The sequence below is a fragment of the Triturus cristatus genome, chromosome 4_1 (genome assembly GCF_964204655.1).
Source record: "Triturus cristatus chromosome 4_1, aTriCri1.1, whole genome shotgun sequence".
Lineage (NCBI taxonomy): Eukaryota > Metazoa > Chordata > Amphibia > Caudata > Salamandridae > Triturus > Triturus cristatus.
Window position 1 is genome coordinate 923,422,699 of NC_140585.1, and position 17,446 is coordinate 923,440,144.

Genomic DNA, 17,446 nt, shown 5'->3' on the forward strand with positions numbered 1-17,446 from the left:
GGCATATTATTAACATATTATCAAGAAATGGCGTTAAAATTATCGCCGGTTTAGCGGCAGAAAACTGCAGCGAAAGCGGCGATAATTGGCTTGATAATATGCCCTTGAGAATTCCAATAGAAACCCATGTTCTGGTGTCAGCATGGGCTTCTATTGGAATTCTCAGTCAAGGGCATATTATCAAGCCCATTATCTCCGCTTTAGCGGCAGTTTTCTGCCGCTAAAGCGGCGATAATTTTAACGCCGTGCTTGATAATATGCCCCATAGGACTTTGGTTATAGGAAAGCAAGAATGGTCAGGATCAAGGATCAAGGAGTCTACGGAGTGGGTCAAGAGGGCCGGGAGATATACTGGTTACTTTGGGCTATGATTGAGTTTCGAGGGGTCTAGGGATCTATGAAATTTCAAGGGTGGGAATGCTGGGAGATGTATTATGCATTTGTGAGGTAGGTATTTTCAACTTCTATACATGGTGCATGCAGACCTATCTTATTAAAGTTGCTCTTTTCACTTGGAGATATTGTACTGTGGTGATTTTTTGGCATCTTGCCTGAAATGAAGGTGACCCCAATATACTGACCCTTCAGGGGCTGAGGCCAGCAAGATGGTTGCTTACAAGCGATTTCCTAGTGCCCCAATTGCACTCCTAGTATTCTGCATTTTTCCTGAGTAGTACTGAACATCTCATCACTGTAATCCCCACAGTCTTGGATTTTATCTAGCTCAGAGACTCCACAGTGGAAGTACAGAAGTGTCAGGATGAGGCATGGGGTTCATTTACTTTTTGCACTGGTTTTTCACGATGTGTTACACACAAGCTCCTGTGCGTGTATGTTTTCAGGCGCAGAAGAGGACAGAGGATTGCACAAAGTGGGGGTGCCATCTGGACAGAAGCCTCGTGTCTCATAGGGATGCACTATGTTAAACTTCTGAATAAAGACAAAAAGGACTACATGGCCCATGGAGGACCACAGGGTGCTTGAGAGACTTGAGAATGGTGGTGGGCATCTTGAATACCTAAAGTATAAGTTCTTTGTGGTCTATAGCATTCTTGCAAAGCACTCATGATACATTGTTGCTCCAACCGGGTTTTCCTTTCGAAAGTTAGAATCCTCGTGACCTCCAATTTTGAGTAGCCAATAAAGGGAATTAATGAAATCAGAGAAGTATACTTGCAAGGACATGAACTTTTACTTTTGTTATATCCACCATGGAAACATTGTAAACTCTATTTTGGACTTATTTATTTTTTAGTTAATCATCTGTTAGGCTTATTTATAAAGTGCTAATGCCCGTAGGCGTCTTGGCGCTATGAACTCTATTGCACTTGTTTTCACCAGGAGTCATTCATTAGGTTTACAAACTCTATTACACTTATTTGCAATAGGAGTCGTCTATTTGGATTAATAACAATTGCAAATGTTTTCATAAGAGAAATCAGTGGAATCGTTGGAATAGAATTGTTGTATTTAGGGTATGAAGGTTTAAATAATTTCAAGGACATGATTATTGAGGTTATAGATGAACTATGCTTTTCGTATTGCAGTCATCAAACTGTTTACTTGAATGCAAACAGAATCACAGGAAGTTATTGCATAACACTGAAGGTAGCTTTCTTTAGCAAACAAAGTGTAAGAGCTCTAAGTGATGTTCCAGGTTATCATATCCACATTAATTGTATTACAGTTCAGAAGAGGGGAATGCAGAGTGCCAACAGGTATATTATATATAATATCAGCAGGTAATATCCATGGCCGAAACTTTACACACACACAGGGCCTGATTCACAAAGGGCCTCTGCACTTGTGGCAGAGGCCCTGCAGTCGTGGGGGAGTCTCCGCACTCGGGGAGGAGTCTCCGCAATCTCACTGTGGAGATTCTGCCCTGAGTGCAAAGACTCCCCCACGACTGCGGGGGCCTCCGCCATGAGTGCTGAGGCCCTTCGTGAAAAAGGCCCTAAGTCTTCTTTTGTTTTTAAATATCAATTTTCCTGTAGTACAGATTAATCCCAGCTTTACAAGCAGGAAAGAAACAATATCCAGGATCTCTGTTGTACTCTGTTGTCCCATTCCTCGTTCCCCAAGCTCACACAGATAACAAACACAATATAAGTGTGAGGCTGGCTTGAGTTAAGTGAAGTGTGGAAGTCCCATGACTCCTGTTGTATCTGGATTGTAACATACACTTCTCAAGCCTGGCTTAGAGACTGTGTTCATATAATCAGCTCAAAACTGTTTTCACATTGAAGATATGTTCCTCATCTGTGGTGCAAAATACAAGGATAACTTCACTTTTGGCAATGCAAAGTGCATCTAAAACCCCCCATAATACCTAATTCATGGTTTATCAAATGGCGCTAGGATGTTGCATGATCTGATATTTGAACTTAAATGTTGTCCAAAAAGTTTTTTTAAAAATTTCAGGTCTTTCCAGATCTGCACCATATGATAGTCTCCAATGGTCTATTTTATTAAAAATAGTTGCTGTTCTGACTTGATCTAACAGAACCATTAGTAGGTAATGTGAAACAATTATTGTTGTTATTTTACTTATAGCTAAGTAATTGATGCATGCATGCAACTCTCCTAACTTCTTTAGAACAAAAAAGAAAGGAATGATGTAGGTGACTGAGAATGTCTGATAAAAACCATTTGCAAAATAGTCATCAAGTCATTTTCTAAGGTGCTGAGATCTAATGCAGGAGATTTGAGCACCTGGAAGGAAGTCAATTTTTCAATCATACCCATGTTTTGAGAGGTTGCGTATTGGGCCTTTATTTGCTTAATATATCTCAGAACTCTGCAAGATTGAGACAGATCACTGTGATCTGGCTGTGGTTCTAAACAACTTTATCTACAATGCTCTGAAGTAACTTTGACTCTCTGATCAGTCCAGTGGCTTTTAGCCTGGTTGGCACTGAGGGCCTGGTTTAGATCTTGGCTGCACTCCCATCGTCTCTCCGTGACAGAGGTTACAAGTACTCTGTCGAGCTGATGGAATCCCAGCTGCTGTATTTGGATGTGGGCTGGCTGAACTTCCGTCCGCATCAACAGACTGTTTACCGTTGACGCAGCGGACTCCCCTGCTGGCTGACAGTACTCTGCTACCATCAGACCGGCAAGTTTTCGCTGAGCATTTTTAGAGTTTCACGTTGTACTGGTGTTGTCCTAGCGGAAGATTCCAGAAGTAGTAATTGCCTGGTGGAGTGGAGACTGGTAATTACTACTGATTAATGCGTCAATACACATATATGTTGTGTTTGCTTGTAAAATATATGTAGGTAATGTGTTATGCCCCTTTTTTACATATAAAACTAAGAAAAAATGGTGTCCTAGCCATTACATTCAACTGCTGCTAAACCAATTTAACAGACTAGCACAACACCCACAACAACCAGAACATTTATTTTTAAGTGTCAATACAGATGTGTTCAACTTACCTTGATAAGCTGTAACATGAACACTAATGCATTACACATTAAAAAAATGCATGTAAGAGCAATGTAAAAAAGCACAAGGCTAAAGCAATTGTCAACACACGATTCATAGTAAGACAAGTGTAAAATAAGCTTACCTTGGCGACAACGGTGTTGCTTACCGTTGTGGTCAATTGGCCGTAGCAAAGGAAAGACCTGGACAATGGGGTTCAAGACAGAAAAGGAAGTGGGAACAATAAAAAGGGTACATTTTTACCTCATTTCCTTCAATTCCGCCAACTCAAAGTAGGAGGTATCCCTGCCACAGTTTCCTAGATGGTAAGGCACATCGTGATTGGCCTGGCGGTAATCTTGGCTGGCCTCCCGCTGACAGCCGCGTCTGCTTATGATGCACTTCACACAGGTGATAATTCCAAGACGAGTTGGCGGCACTTGAACGGTCTTACGTCTATAGACCTGCCAACATCTTAACAGAGCAGGCAGACCACCAAGTTGGTAGGCGGTGAAACCTTTGAAAAAGTGATGGCGGAACCAGATCCCCCAATATCTAAATCAGGCCCACAGTATTAGAGTAAAAGTGACGGACACAGGAAACAGCAAATTTATTGTGAACAGAACAGAGAATATGAACACGATGCTTTTGGTGTGAAGCACAACCACATTTAGGTGGAACTTGACCGCATTTGAAATGGCACATGCCAGTACGAAATGTGAGAGCTGGTAAACAGCCATTACGACGCGGCTGTTACCCCGCAATTCATTACATCGCATGTGTTACAACGCATGCGATGTAACAACACGTAGTCATTACTACGCACACCATTACATCGCATGCGCTTTTACAACGCATGCAATGTAATGGCTATCCACATCGTTGTGAGGAAACTGAGGCTGTACCGTTTCCTCACAACGACGTGCACCACCCCTCAGACAATGCTGGAACCAGGTGAGAGGAACCATGAGGAGAGAGAGGTAAGGGGGATTGCGCTTGGGGTAGGGGTTACTTTTTTATGGTTTAGAGTAGTGTCAAAGTAGTGTTGTAATATTTGTGTAGTGTAGGGTTGTGTTTTAGGATTTAGGGTAGTGTCAGGGGGTCGTGCAGGGTAGTGTTAGAGTGTAGGTACCAGACTGGGGGTAGGGGGATGGTCGTGCTGGGGGTAGTGTTTTAGGGTTTAGGGTAGTGTTGTGGTGTTTGTGTAGTGATGGGTTGTGTTTTAGGTTTTAGGGTAGTGTCGGGGGGTCATGCAGGGTAGTGTTTGAGTGTAGGGAACGGACTGGGGGTAGGGGGAGGGACGCGCTGGGGGTAGTGGTTTAGGGTGGTGTTGTGGTGTTCGTGTAGTGTAGTGTAGGGTAGTGTTTTAGGGTTTAGGGTAGTGTCGGGGAGTCGTGCAGGGTAGTGTAGTGTTATTGTAGGGAGAGGTCTGGGGGTCGGGGGAGGGTCATGCAGTGGTACTACATTAGGGTTTAGGGTAGGGTAGGGTGGAGTCACTTACCTTGCAAACGTTTACCATGAGTATACCTTTACCACGCATGCCACTGAGTTGTAGTGGCATGCGTGGTAAAGGCATAGTCGTGGTAAAATTTTGCGATGTAATGGTATCTCATAGTAATTGACATCGCGTAGTAATTCCCGCGTTGTAATGGCATGCGTGGTACTGCTATGCGATGTAATGAGTCATATTCGTGAGAGCTGACTGACACCCACATTAATGGACACAAATGGGTATGTAAGAAATGGGATAGTTTTCGCTCTAGTGGTTTTTTGTAAAAAAAAAATAAAGCTCATTTTCTTTATATATTTGGAGCTATTAGTGAATATTCAATTTAGAGGGATCAAGGACCTCAAAAACGATATTCATTGGAATGTTAAATCCCTGTTTTCTTATGCATGGATTAGAAGTTATGTTGAGAATATGTCATTAGAATATTAGGTCTCTTAATTATTATATATGGACAATAAGCTTTGTAAGGGCACATGGATGGTTGGAATTTGTAGTACTGTGTTTTTGACACAGGTGAGCTTGTATTGTTAAGATTACTTCTAAACATCTGTTTTTTATTTTCAGATTGCCAAGAATATTAAATATACAATTCTCAGTACCTTGACTAAGGAATTGCACCAAAGTGCTTACTAGTGCGTGGCAAGAACAGAGAAAATAGAAACTTGATGGAATGAAACAACAAATGTTTTATGCATCTTGAAGTTCTTCATAAAATTGATATAGAATAAATGAGCTAATTTTTTTTTAATGTAATAAGAGCATTTTTTTGAGGAGTTGCAACATGCAATTAAATATCATTGAGGATTGAATTTGGTGGATAGTACTGAAGTTGACGTTCTGTGAGAACAATTTTACATTCCGTGAGAACGATGCAATGCAATGGAGTAAAGGACACAATTCAACAAAAAGTTGGGCAGAATTGTGTCAACAATATATATACACCATGTCTTTACTCAACCTGCAACTACAGATACTCCTGAGATGAACAGATATTTGGAGGATTCTGGCCTCTCTCGCCTTGCAGGAGACCACTATTCACTCCTGGAATTCTTTTTTTAATTTTTATAGTTCTTTTCATTAAACAAAAAGAGTCGACAACACAAGGTACATTACAGTGTAGACAGATTACTTAATACTTGGCTTAGACTTCCAAATCAGTACATGAGCAGTTACATAATTGCTGCAATGATAATTACGGCGACGGTGGATCATCATGTGTAGGTACGTTCGGGGGATACAGATCTCACCTCGGTAAAGGTTCCAATCATTCCAGATTTGTGACCATTTTCGGGGGCATCCTCGAGCTACATATACTGTTTTCTCTCTAAACATGCACCAGTCCATGTCCCTTTCCCAAGCCTCTGTCGTTGGCGCGTGCACAGCTCCCCACAGTTGCGCTATATTTCTTTTTGCCTAGTGTTACCCACATGACTCGTTTGCTATTCAAATCTGTGGGTTCCCACACATTCAGGAGACACCTCTTAGCTACTGGAAGGATAGTATGTGAGAGCACTTCACTGATGATCTCGTGTATTTTATGCCAGTATAGTTGCATGTGTTCACATTCCCACAATATGTGCATGAAGGTTCCTATACTACCGCAGTGTCTCCTACAAGTCCCATTGCTCCCTGCTCCCATTTTCACTAGAGTGGGCCCTGTTATATATACTGTGTAGTATCTTTAATTGGACAAGTCGCAGCCTTGCAGCTATAGCCACCTCTCGCGGGGACGCCACCATCCATTCTTCATCATCCATGATTATACCGTCTCTGTACCACTTCTCCCTTATGTCTTTGAGTAAGTCACTTGAGTGGTTAATTAATTTTTTATATGTCAGGGAGATGGCCTTGGACAGGAGTTAGCCATCCAACAGCCTATCCTCGAGAGGCGAGGACTCCGGGGGAGTGGTACCTGCCGGAAGCACCGCACGCAGTGCATGGTGTACCTGCATGTATCTAAAGTGTTCTGTATTGGCCAAGTCATATTCTTGTTGCAGGAAAGCGAAGGATTTTATGTCCCCTTTTACCTAGAGGTCTCCTATCTTCGAGATACCTATGAGGTCCCATTTGTTGAAACCTTTCGACTGCCACAGGTTCCCAAGCAGTTCCGAGTCCCATAAGGGAGTAGCCAGCGTCAACGTGTGGTCCCACCCCAAACTTCTGTTGGCTGCTTGCCAGACTTGTACCGAGTGTTTGGTCGGGCCCGTCAGAAGAGAGCGTCCACTTTTTGAGTACAACGCTCTGTTATAATGTCCCCCAGGTAGTAACCATCGATCCATGGCATAGCCTGGGTCATCTATTTGGCAGTAAATGCCATGGTTAATGGTAGCCAGGTGTGCTGCCCAATAATGCTTTTTGAGGTCAGGAAGGCCAATACCTCCATCGTACCAGCCGAGATTAAGTATGGCGAGGGCTATACGAGGTTTCCCATTCAGAACTAGGTCGGGGTAGTTTTGCAACACGTATAAAAAGCGGGGCAGGGACATCATTTTGAAAAGCGATGCCCTGCCTAGCAATGAGAGCGGGAGTGCCCTCCAATTTACCATATCACGCTTCAGTCTTTGTAGGGGTGGCAGGAGGTTATGCTCAAAACGGCATGCAGGATCCATCGTGATAAAAATGCCCAAGTATTTGAAAACCTAACGTCGTGATTTGGGCCGGGCACCCTTTCGGGAGGACGGGGGAGGTCCTTTGAGGACATATATAATGGATTTACCCCAATTGATCGAGTAGCCGGAGTATCTACCAAAAACTGCAAATATATCTAGTACACTTATAAGTGACGCCTTAGGTGAAGCCAGAAAGAGGAGGATGTCATCCGCATATAGTGAAATGCGGTCTTCCCAATTTTCTGCCCACCGCAGTCCCCGTATCACTGGATCTTTACGGACCCATGATGCCAATGGCTCCAATGCTAGTGCGAAAAGGAGGGGGGAGAGCGGGCAGCCCTGGCAAGTTCCCCTTCCAAGTTCAAATATTTCTGACTTTTTGTTATTAACGACCACTTGGGCGAGGGGCTCCGAGTAAAGGAGTTTAATCCATTGGGTGAAGCGTGGTCCAAAACCCATTTTTTCGAGGACTGCGAAAAGGTATGCCATTCAATGGTATCGAATGCCATTGTGGCTTCTAGAGATACAATTATTGCCGCTTCTTGAATAGTAGCTTCTCTCCCCATCACCCCTTGCACTCTACATTCTGTGCGGTGTTTCGTTGAGGCATGAAGCCGGATTGGTCCGGGTGAACCAGCCTGCTAATCACCTTGACCAAACAACTGGCAAGGAGTTTGGCTAAAATCTTGGGTTCCGCATTAAGCAATGGTATTGGCCTGTATGAGGCACACTCTGTCTTTGGCTTGCCCTCCTTATATATTGTCACTAGAATCGCAATCCGTTGGTCCCTTCGGGAGTATTCCCTGGTCCCTACTCTCCTCGTACATCTCCTGCATGTATGGTGCAAGTTTATCCGGTCGAAGCTTATAGAGCTCGATTGATAGGCCATTCGGGACCAGAGCTTCCCCTGACCTGAGAGTCCAAATTGCCTGTGCTATCTCGTCGCAGAGAAGAATTCTTGACTGTGATTGGTGATATGAAAATGGGTAAGATCTTGGACAAAGCCGGGCTTCAGGCAGAGTTCAATTTTGTTCATGTGCAACTGCCGGTAAGCATGTTACTCAAAGTGCATCTGAAGGTGTAGTAAAGAGGGTCCTTCCTTATTCAATGAGAGAAGCTCTGACTGTTTTAGTTCCCAAGCTAGGTAAGGACCACACAGTCTGAAGGTCGTATTGACCCTCATCAATAAAAAATGTGGATGCAGACATCCTGAGAAAGACCATTGCTTCTTGATTTCTGGTAGTAATACATACATTAATGCACAGTGATCACCATTGAGTTGCTTCTCATTGGAGCTAGATGCTCAATATCAGAGGACTCACTCAGATTAAGCAGTGTTCGACAGACAGAGGATTATTCTGTGGCATCTCCTGATAATGAAAAAGCCTTCAACATTCTTTTTTTTTTTTAATTATTTTTATTGAATAAGAAAAACAAACTTATGACAGTGTTACGTAAAGTGACATCGTGCATCAGTACCATAACCATTACCAATTCGTCAATACATATCAACATTGTCATTACATTACATATCGTCAAGTTACATTATGACCATTAATTTCACAGAGTAATACATTCCGGCATAGGGAGATCAAGAAACGGTGCACATAGCATTCCCCTCGCTTCGTAGGTCCCCCAGATCTTGGTCCATTTTTGGGGGCAACCTCTACCTTCATTGATCACCCTCTCCGGCCTTCAATATTCTTGGGTGGGGTTTCAGAGCCAAGCTTTGTAGTAATATACTTTTGGCCCCACATTAGAAAAGTCAAATGCAGACACCACACGATCTTATTATTATTATCTTATGGGAATTTCAGTAACATGAGATAACTTGTGTTTTCAACTGTTCCTCGAGAATGTCTTTATTTTTCGTTCTTCCAGCATGAATTAATTTCATTCAGCCGAGGACAGTAAACATCCAAAATGTGATTTGCACCCTCCGGCCCAAAGGCCTGGGGCATTTTTTTAAAGTTGAAAATTATATTATAAATGGTAGATTAGTGCTGATTAGAGACACATATAAAATACGTGCCCTGAATTAGTATGAAATGGTGCAATTGCCCAATTGAAAAATACACCTTTTGTGATAGACGCTGTAAGGCGAAAACCTTTGTGTGCATGTGGGGTCGTGCTCATTATAGAATTGAGATTCAGTTGTCACTACAGGTGCTTCATCAAACTGCATTTCTTTTTTTTTTTTTTTTTTTTTTAGAAACCTTTATTTTCAAAAGTATGGACACAGCTATTCAGCCGACAACCCGGAGGTTCGGCAGCTTCGATAAAGAGGAACAGAGACGCGTCCACAGTACAGTGAAGGAGGAGTGCAAAGATTCCATTTTTTAAATAAACACAAAACACACAACAACCCCCAGCAAGGCAAGAACACTGAATGCCCATGGTGATAGCCCCCCAGGGGAGGCAGGACCCCAATCATCTACCATTTACAGTACTGTGAAAAGAGGAAGAAGGGGGACAGCAGAGGCCAACGAAGTACATTAACCATACTGAGCTGGAAAGAAGGTTAGGAGGAAAGCTGTTCCTCAGGGGGATCCAAATCAGGGGCAAGACAAATTCCCCCCCTGTATTGATTCCACCGCCCCCAGATGGCGTGCCACTTCCGAGGGCGGCCTCTAGCGCAATATACCGTCTTCTCCCTTAGCATACTCCAGTCCATATTTTCTTTCCACGCGGTCAATGTGGGGGGCCCCACGGATCCCCACAATCGCGCTATATCTCTCTTAGCGACCATGTTACCCAGAGTCACCCATTGGGTCTGCGCCGCATTATGATCAGTGGGCCCCCAGACATTCAGGAGACAACACCGCGCTTCCGGCTGCATAGCAATGCCCGTCACCTCCCCCATCACTGCATGGACTCTCCTCCAGAATTCCGTGATGACACCACAGAGAATCCCGAATGAGCTATGAATTTATAACCCTTCCTATTCAGGGCATAGCACGTATTACCTATAAGATGCGTCTCCTGCAGCAGGGCAACATCCGGCAATGACCGTTTCAAGAATTGCAAAACAATCCCACGCTTAATGCGATCCCCCAAACCATTAACATTCCAGCTTATAACACTTAAACCCCTACCCCCCATCCCCAAACGTAAAGAGGCCCACCCCACACCCGAAGAGCCACCATGGAACAGTCCTGGAAATAATCACTATGCCTTGCGGATACAAACCCCCCAACAACAAACCCAAAATCCCGGAAACCCCCCCCCACCCTGCACCCCTGCTGCAGCTTACAAAGCCCCCCCAACTTGCAGTGTGCCTGTCACCCTACCAAACCCAAAATCTACAAAAAGTACCCTAAGGGAGGAAAGAGCTCCCCTCGTCCTCCCACAACCTCCGTATTTACTGCAAGTCATTATCTAAAGTCAATCCGAGTCAGCCCGGTTCCGAAGACATCAACCTTGTTCATCCCGGCCACTGTCCCCGTCTACGGCAGTGTCCTCTTCCGTGCGTCGTCGAGGCAGAGCGTCCAGCCATTCATCCGCCATGGCAGGCGACTCAAAGAAGAATGTTCGGTCTTCAAACACCACACGCAGTCTGGCAGGGAAGAGCATGGCGTATTTCAGTTCCCTCTCCCGAAGCCTCCTCTTCACCCCCAGGAAGCCCTGCCGCTGCCTCTGCACCTGCTGAGTGAAGTCAGGATAGAAATTCACCGACGCGTTCTGGAAGGGGACCGGGCCCGTTACCCTCGAGGCCTGCAGGATAGCGTCCCGGTCTCGAAAATGAAAGAGCCGGGCGACGATCGGCCTCGGTGTGGCTCCCACCTTGGGCCGCCCACCCGGCACTCTATGGGCCCGCTCAACTGCGAAGAACTTCCCTAGACCCTTAGGCTGCAGATGATTGAGCACCAAGTCCTCCACGAGCAGGTCCACCGAAGTCTCATCCGAGGACTCCGGGACCCCGATAACGCGCACGTTATTGCGTCTGGCCCGGGAAACTGCATTTCTTGAGAGGAAAAAAAAGTGTCAAGAGTGATAAATTAGGACATTAGAAGATGCTAGAGAGTCTTAGTGGAACAATCATGGCGTAGATCACCATCAAATTATATGAGTAGCTAAGATCTATACATCGGAGGAGTAGAGAGTTCCAGATTTTCGCAATGTCTCTTTTTGCTAACAGGATACCTATCCCCACCAGCGCCCTCTTCCCCTTGTTTCCCACAAGGTCTTCCAATAGTCACAGGAGAGCCACTCGGGTAGAAATCTCAATTGGGTGTTCCAGCACCCATGTTTAAATTATTAAAATGGATTCCAATACTTTTCAATTACCTGGCAGGATCAAGCATGTGAAAGAAGCTGGCGTCCTCCAACCCATAACGCTCATATGCGGCTGTCGGGCACTTTTGGACCTCCCGTAGCTTCATTGGGGTCAAGTAATCAAGTACGTGGTATGCAAGTAATTCAGTTGGATCCGGCGAAACCTGGAGGAAATAGCTAGTCCTCTGAGGGTCTTTCCTCTGTTCTCCGTCCTCCAGGGCCTCTACACATGATTCCTACTTGGCCCTCAGCTTTACACATAGGTGAGTTGAGTTTACCACTAGTGATTTATACACACTGCATATTCCGCCCTGTCACAGCAGACCCATCAGTAACTGTGCACTAAGTTCAGTGGCCTTCCCAGTGGAGTCCCAGTAGGAGAATAATGCATATCAGAGTTGGAGATACTTATAGAATTGTGACTGGTGTAAGCCAAAGTCTGCCCATAATTCTTGGAATGTTTTTATATGGGAAACCTGCCATACGTCCCATAGATGGTAAATGCCAATCAGGTCCTATTTAGTGAAACCTTTTTCACCCAACCACCCCCTTTCCATAAAGTTGTCATCAGTGTGATCTTTGTATCCCACACCTTCCAACGCAGTGCTGCCCTCCATGTTCGGACTATCACTCTCGATATCTCCAGCAACGAGGCCAGGAGAGGCGCTCGATAGAGCAAATTCATGACATTGTCTGCTCCCATGTGCCATTTCCGTCTTGAAGGCTGGGTCTTCCCTCCCTCCGTGTATCCAATCATTCAGCACCATGAGCTGAGAGGCTCAGTAGTAGAGCCATACATCATTTGCTGCCATGCCCCCGTCAAATGTGGATTGGGTGCATTTTCCAAATGCAATGTGTGGGACTCGGTTAACCCATTGAAACAACCTGATTTGGCTTGGGTCTCGTTAAACCATTTTGGGGTGATTTCATATGGGTAATTTTGCAGCACATATAAGTTGAGGCAAAGTCAGCATCTCAAACAACACCATCCTGCTCAAAATATTGAGGTGTAGCCGTGCCGTTTTCGGGAGGTTTGACAGCACTCTGGAAATTAGCTAGGCAAGGTTCAAGGACAAGGGTCCGTATTACAGAAGTGCCCCGGGGGTGTACTGGGCATTTGCGCCAGCTTTGAGTGCCACCAGGGCACTTAGGTTTTACAGGAGGCGCTTGTGCGTCCCCGTCTATAATACTGATAGCGCTGGTGCACATAAAGTGCCAGCGCTATCATCAGAGGGCGTTCCCTTATTTGCACCTGCCTGCAAGGGGATCACTAATCCACCTTAAAAAGGCAGGCAAGTCGCCGCCTGCACTGTGAAAAACAGAGTGGATTCAAAGCAACTGCTGCTTTTTTCACATGAATGCGCTGCTCCTAGGGTAGCGTGAGTATTCATCTTAACACAGCGTATTTTGCTTGTTTGTACTGGGCACCTCTTTTAAAAGGTGCACCAAGCGTAAAGAAGAAAAATTTACTGTATGTATGATACAACCCCAGGCCTTATCTAGTAACAATGATATGTAGATGCCTATGTACTTAGTTAAAACTCAGTCAGTGGTATCTGATTCTGTCTATTCATTGTTTCTATTGTGCCCGTCACCAGCACTAGCAGAGATTTGGCCCAGTTCGCTTGCAGACTTGACATATTCCCATACAGGTCATTTTTAGTATAATTGGGCCTGAGGAGATAAATAGTAACACATCATCAGCATAATCAGCATATAGGGCAATGTGGTCCTCTAATCCTACCATCAGCATATAGGACAAAGCTCGTGGAGAGGATGTGGCGCAGCAATCATAGATGCCGACTCGGGAGCTGGTGATCCAGGTTCTCACTTCGTAGTTGGCTCAACATCCCGTGATTCTGGGTATACCACCTAATCTCTCCCATGCCAATGGACACTGCCTGGATACCCTCATGGTTGATAAGCCATGCTATATGCATTTACAGATTAATTAATACTGTCCTCTACTCCTACCTTCCACTAAAATCAGTCAATTTCTGCGTCACTACTAACCCACATTGCCAGAGGCTCCGTAGCCAGAGCAAATAATAACTAGACAGTGGGCACCCCTGTCTGGTACCCCTCTCTATGGGAAGGTGTACAACAAAGCATCATTCCCAGCACTTGCACCCTGGGGTTTATGTATAAGACCTTTACATATGAGATACATTTAGGCCTGAAGCCCATACGATGTCTAAAGTATCAAAAGCTTTTTTTGAAATCAATTAGGAGGAACACATTATCCTCTCGTAACTGTTCCCTATATGCTACAGTGTCTGGTACTGTGCTGTGGCATGAAACTACATTGATCCACATACACCAGAGTAAGGATCACCCAGTGTAAGCAGTTGGCCAACAGTTTTGCATAGATTAGACGCTCGTGATCTATAACAGATATTGGGCAATAAGATGCAGTCATCTGGAATCCTCCCCTCTTTGTTAAGTACTACTGTAGTGGCCAGGTCTAGTTCTTTGGGTATTTGGCCCTTATCAATGGCTTTGTTGTACATATCCAAAAAGAGCAGCAAGAGAGCTGTCCTGAATCTTTGATAATTCTCCATTGAGAAAACCATTGGTCCCGGTGCTTTGGCACCCTGAATTATAGTGCCATGTCCACCTCTTCTGTCGTGATGGGTTGTTCAAGGTCCCTGCTGTCAGAAGCTGACAGGCGCTTCAGCAGTAGGTCTGTGAAAAAAGGAGTCAGGGACTCCCTATTGGGTCTCTCTTCTTCCATACAGCTTTTTATAGTAGTTTGCAAATGCATTGGCTGTCCCTCATGTTTCTACTTACCATCCCACACTTGGGTGGGCCACCAATGGGAGCACTCTCAACTTGTGTGTGTAGCCAACTAGCATAGTAATTTAGTGGATTTATCTCCTCACTCATATACCCTACATTGCATGGCAATCCAGCATTGAAGCTCTTAGGCAGAGCTGCCACAAAGAGGTCTTGTCAATCGTAAACTAACGCCCTCAGTTTCATCTCTATTCCCCTTCCCCTACAATTGCCCTATGCGTGTTTCTAGTTTCACCACCTGTTGCATTGACTGGTGATCGCCACCCCCACATATATGCCTTTGCAGCCTCCCAGAGAGTACTGTGGGAATCTTGGGTATCTTTATTCAATTCTATAAAGATATTCAGGTCCTGCAACAGGTAACGTACCACTTTCTTGTTCACTAGGAGCCATGCTCCCAGGCACCATATCGGCTTGTGTGCAAGGCTCGGAATCCCTCCAGCGGCATCACCATGGGTAAATGATCTGAAATCCCTCTAGGTAGCATAAATCTTACCTTTGTGTGAGTTATATCTGCAGCTGGCATAAAAAGATAGTCTATACACGACCACGTTTTAAGGGCCGCCGAGGTATATGTGAATTTTACCTCCCGCAGATGCCAAACACAGCAAGCTTCACAGAGCCCCAGGCTCGATGTCTAGGTCCTGAGATGAGTCTCCTTTCCCGGGTGTTGGAGTAATCCACATGTGGGGCCATGACCATTTTGAAATCTTGCCCTATAATTGTATGTCCATGATGGAGCATTAACAGGAGGGCATTAAGCGTGTTCAGTGTCCCTCCTGTTCATGTCGGTAGGACATACGCACTCAATAGATTATAGGCTCTTCCAGCAATTATCCCTTTTACTGTTAGATACCTGCCCCCTGGGTCTGATTCCGTTTGGAATGCTATGAGTGGTACCCTTTGACGTAGGACGGTAGCCACACTATGGGAGCCCTGTGCTTACCCCGCATGGAGCACTGGTCAGGAGGGGACAATTAGTGCCCAAAAAGTGGATCTCTTGAAACATAAGTACGCATGGGCCTTGTCTCTCGACAAATCATATAACTACTCCCTGCTTGATGCGATCTAGCAATCCGTTTCATTTCCATGTCATTACCTTCAATCCCTGTATGCAGCTGGTGTTCTCTGGATTCTCCCTGACTGCGGCTTCCCCCCTCCCACACTGACTGCGGGGGTATTTTTGCTCTGTACAATAGGACTTGTGCGCACTGTGCTACAAACTGAAGCCAATAGGGCCTAAACCACCCTCTCAAGTGGAAGTAAGAAGGAGGAGTTGAGGGCAGTTTGAGAGGGCTTGTTTTATTTACACTGAATCAGTGCTCGGGGCATAGCTCAGACGCCCGAGCTCTTATTCCTTTGGGAGGGATATCGTTGGAAAGGGGAGAATCTCCCCTTTCAAATGGTACTCCTACCCAGTAGATTCCTGCTTGAGAATCGTCACATGCGAGCAATCCCCAGGCAGCGATCAACCCACTAGGCATCAGGCATAGAGGGAGTGGGCACTTGGTCAAGGGCTTGTGCTCCCCCATAGCAACTAAATATTTAAGTCTTTCTACCCCCTTGGGGGCAGATGGGGTAATTACCCCTGATCTGCCCTGGGGGGGGGGGCAGAGAGCCCACCAGACACCAGGGAAAGTTAATTTAAAAAAAAAAAGAATATTGGGGTGGGGGCTGGCCACAATGGGCCCGGTTATGCCTAAAAGGGGCAACAGTCTTTCTGCCGCCAAGGGGGCAGAAACAATACCAGACACCAGGAAAAGTTATTGTTTCAAAAATATTATCGGGTGTGGTCTGCTCACCATGGGGATGGCTATGGCCCCCACCCAACTAACAGGCTTTCTGCCCCCCACCCCAGGGGGTGGATGGGGTAATTACCCCCAATCTAGCCCCGGGGGTCAGAAAGCCCACTAGACGCCAGGAAAAGTTTGGGAGGTTCCACCTGACACCAGGGATTTTGACTTTGGGGCAAAAGAGAATGATGCAGTGTTGCACTCTGGCATTGGCCACACCCCACCCCAAAAGGGACAAACTGGACCCCCTCCAAGGGCATATACTAGGTGTGCCCCAAATGTTCCCCTGTGGGCAGAAAGCCCACTGTATGGTAGGAATATATATTTTTTAATAAAATAATGAGGTTGGTCTTGCCCATCATAACATCAGGCCCTGTCCTCACCCCTAAAAACTCAACAGTCTTTCTGCTCCTCTGCGGACTAAAGCATCCCATCCCAATGGCAAGCGAGAGGGCATTTGATTCTTTTGGGAGTTGTTTTTGACATATGGGCAGGAGAGTGTTGCTAACTCCCAATATCATTCCACTTGCAATGGTAAACGACTGCGCTTTTTTGGGCATGGGCAGGCTGCCACCTGGAAACACCTAACAGATTAAGACATTTCTGAAAACTAGACAGCCGAAAGACTTAGGGGAATGCTGGGTGAAAAGAAGTTTGTGGATCCCCACAGATTCCAGAATTTTCCATCATAGAACCTTGAGGAAAATGTGTGCTTTTTAGCCAAAGTTTGAGGCTTGCAGGGAATTCTGGGTATGCAACCTGATGAGAGCCACACAAGTCACCCAGCCCTAGCTTACCCCGGGTGTCTAAAAGTGTAGGTGTGCTAGGGTACCATAGGCACCGCTTCAGTTAGAGCCAAAAATCCACAGTTTTGAGTGGAAAAATGTGATGTATTCATGTTGCGTTTTGGGCTGTTTCCTGTCGCGGGCACTAGGTCTACCCACACAATTTTTATTGGAAGACTTAGGGGAATGCTGAGTGGAAGGACGTTTGTTGATCCCCACAGATTCCAGAATTTCCATCACAGAACCTTG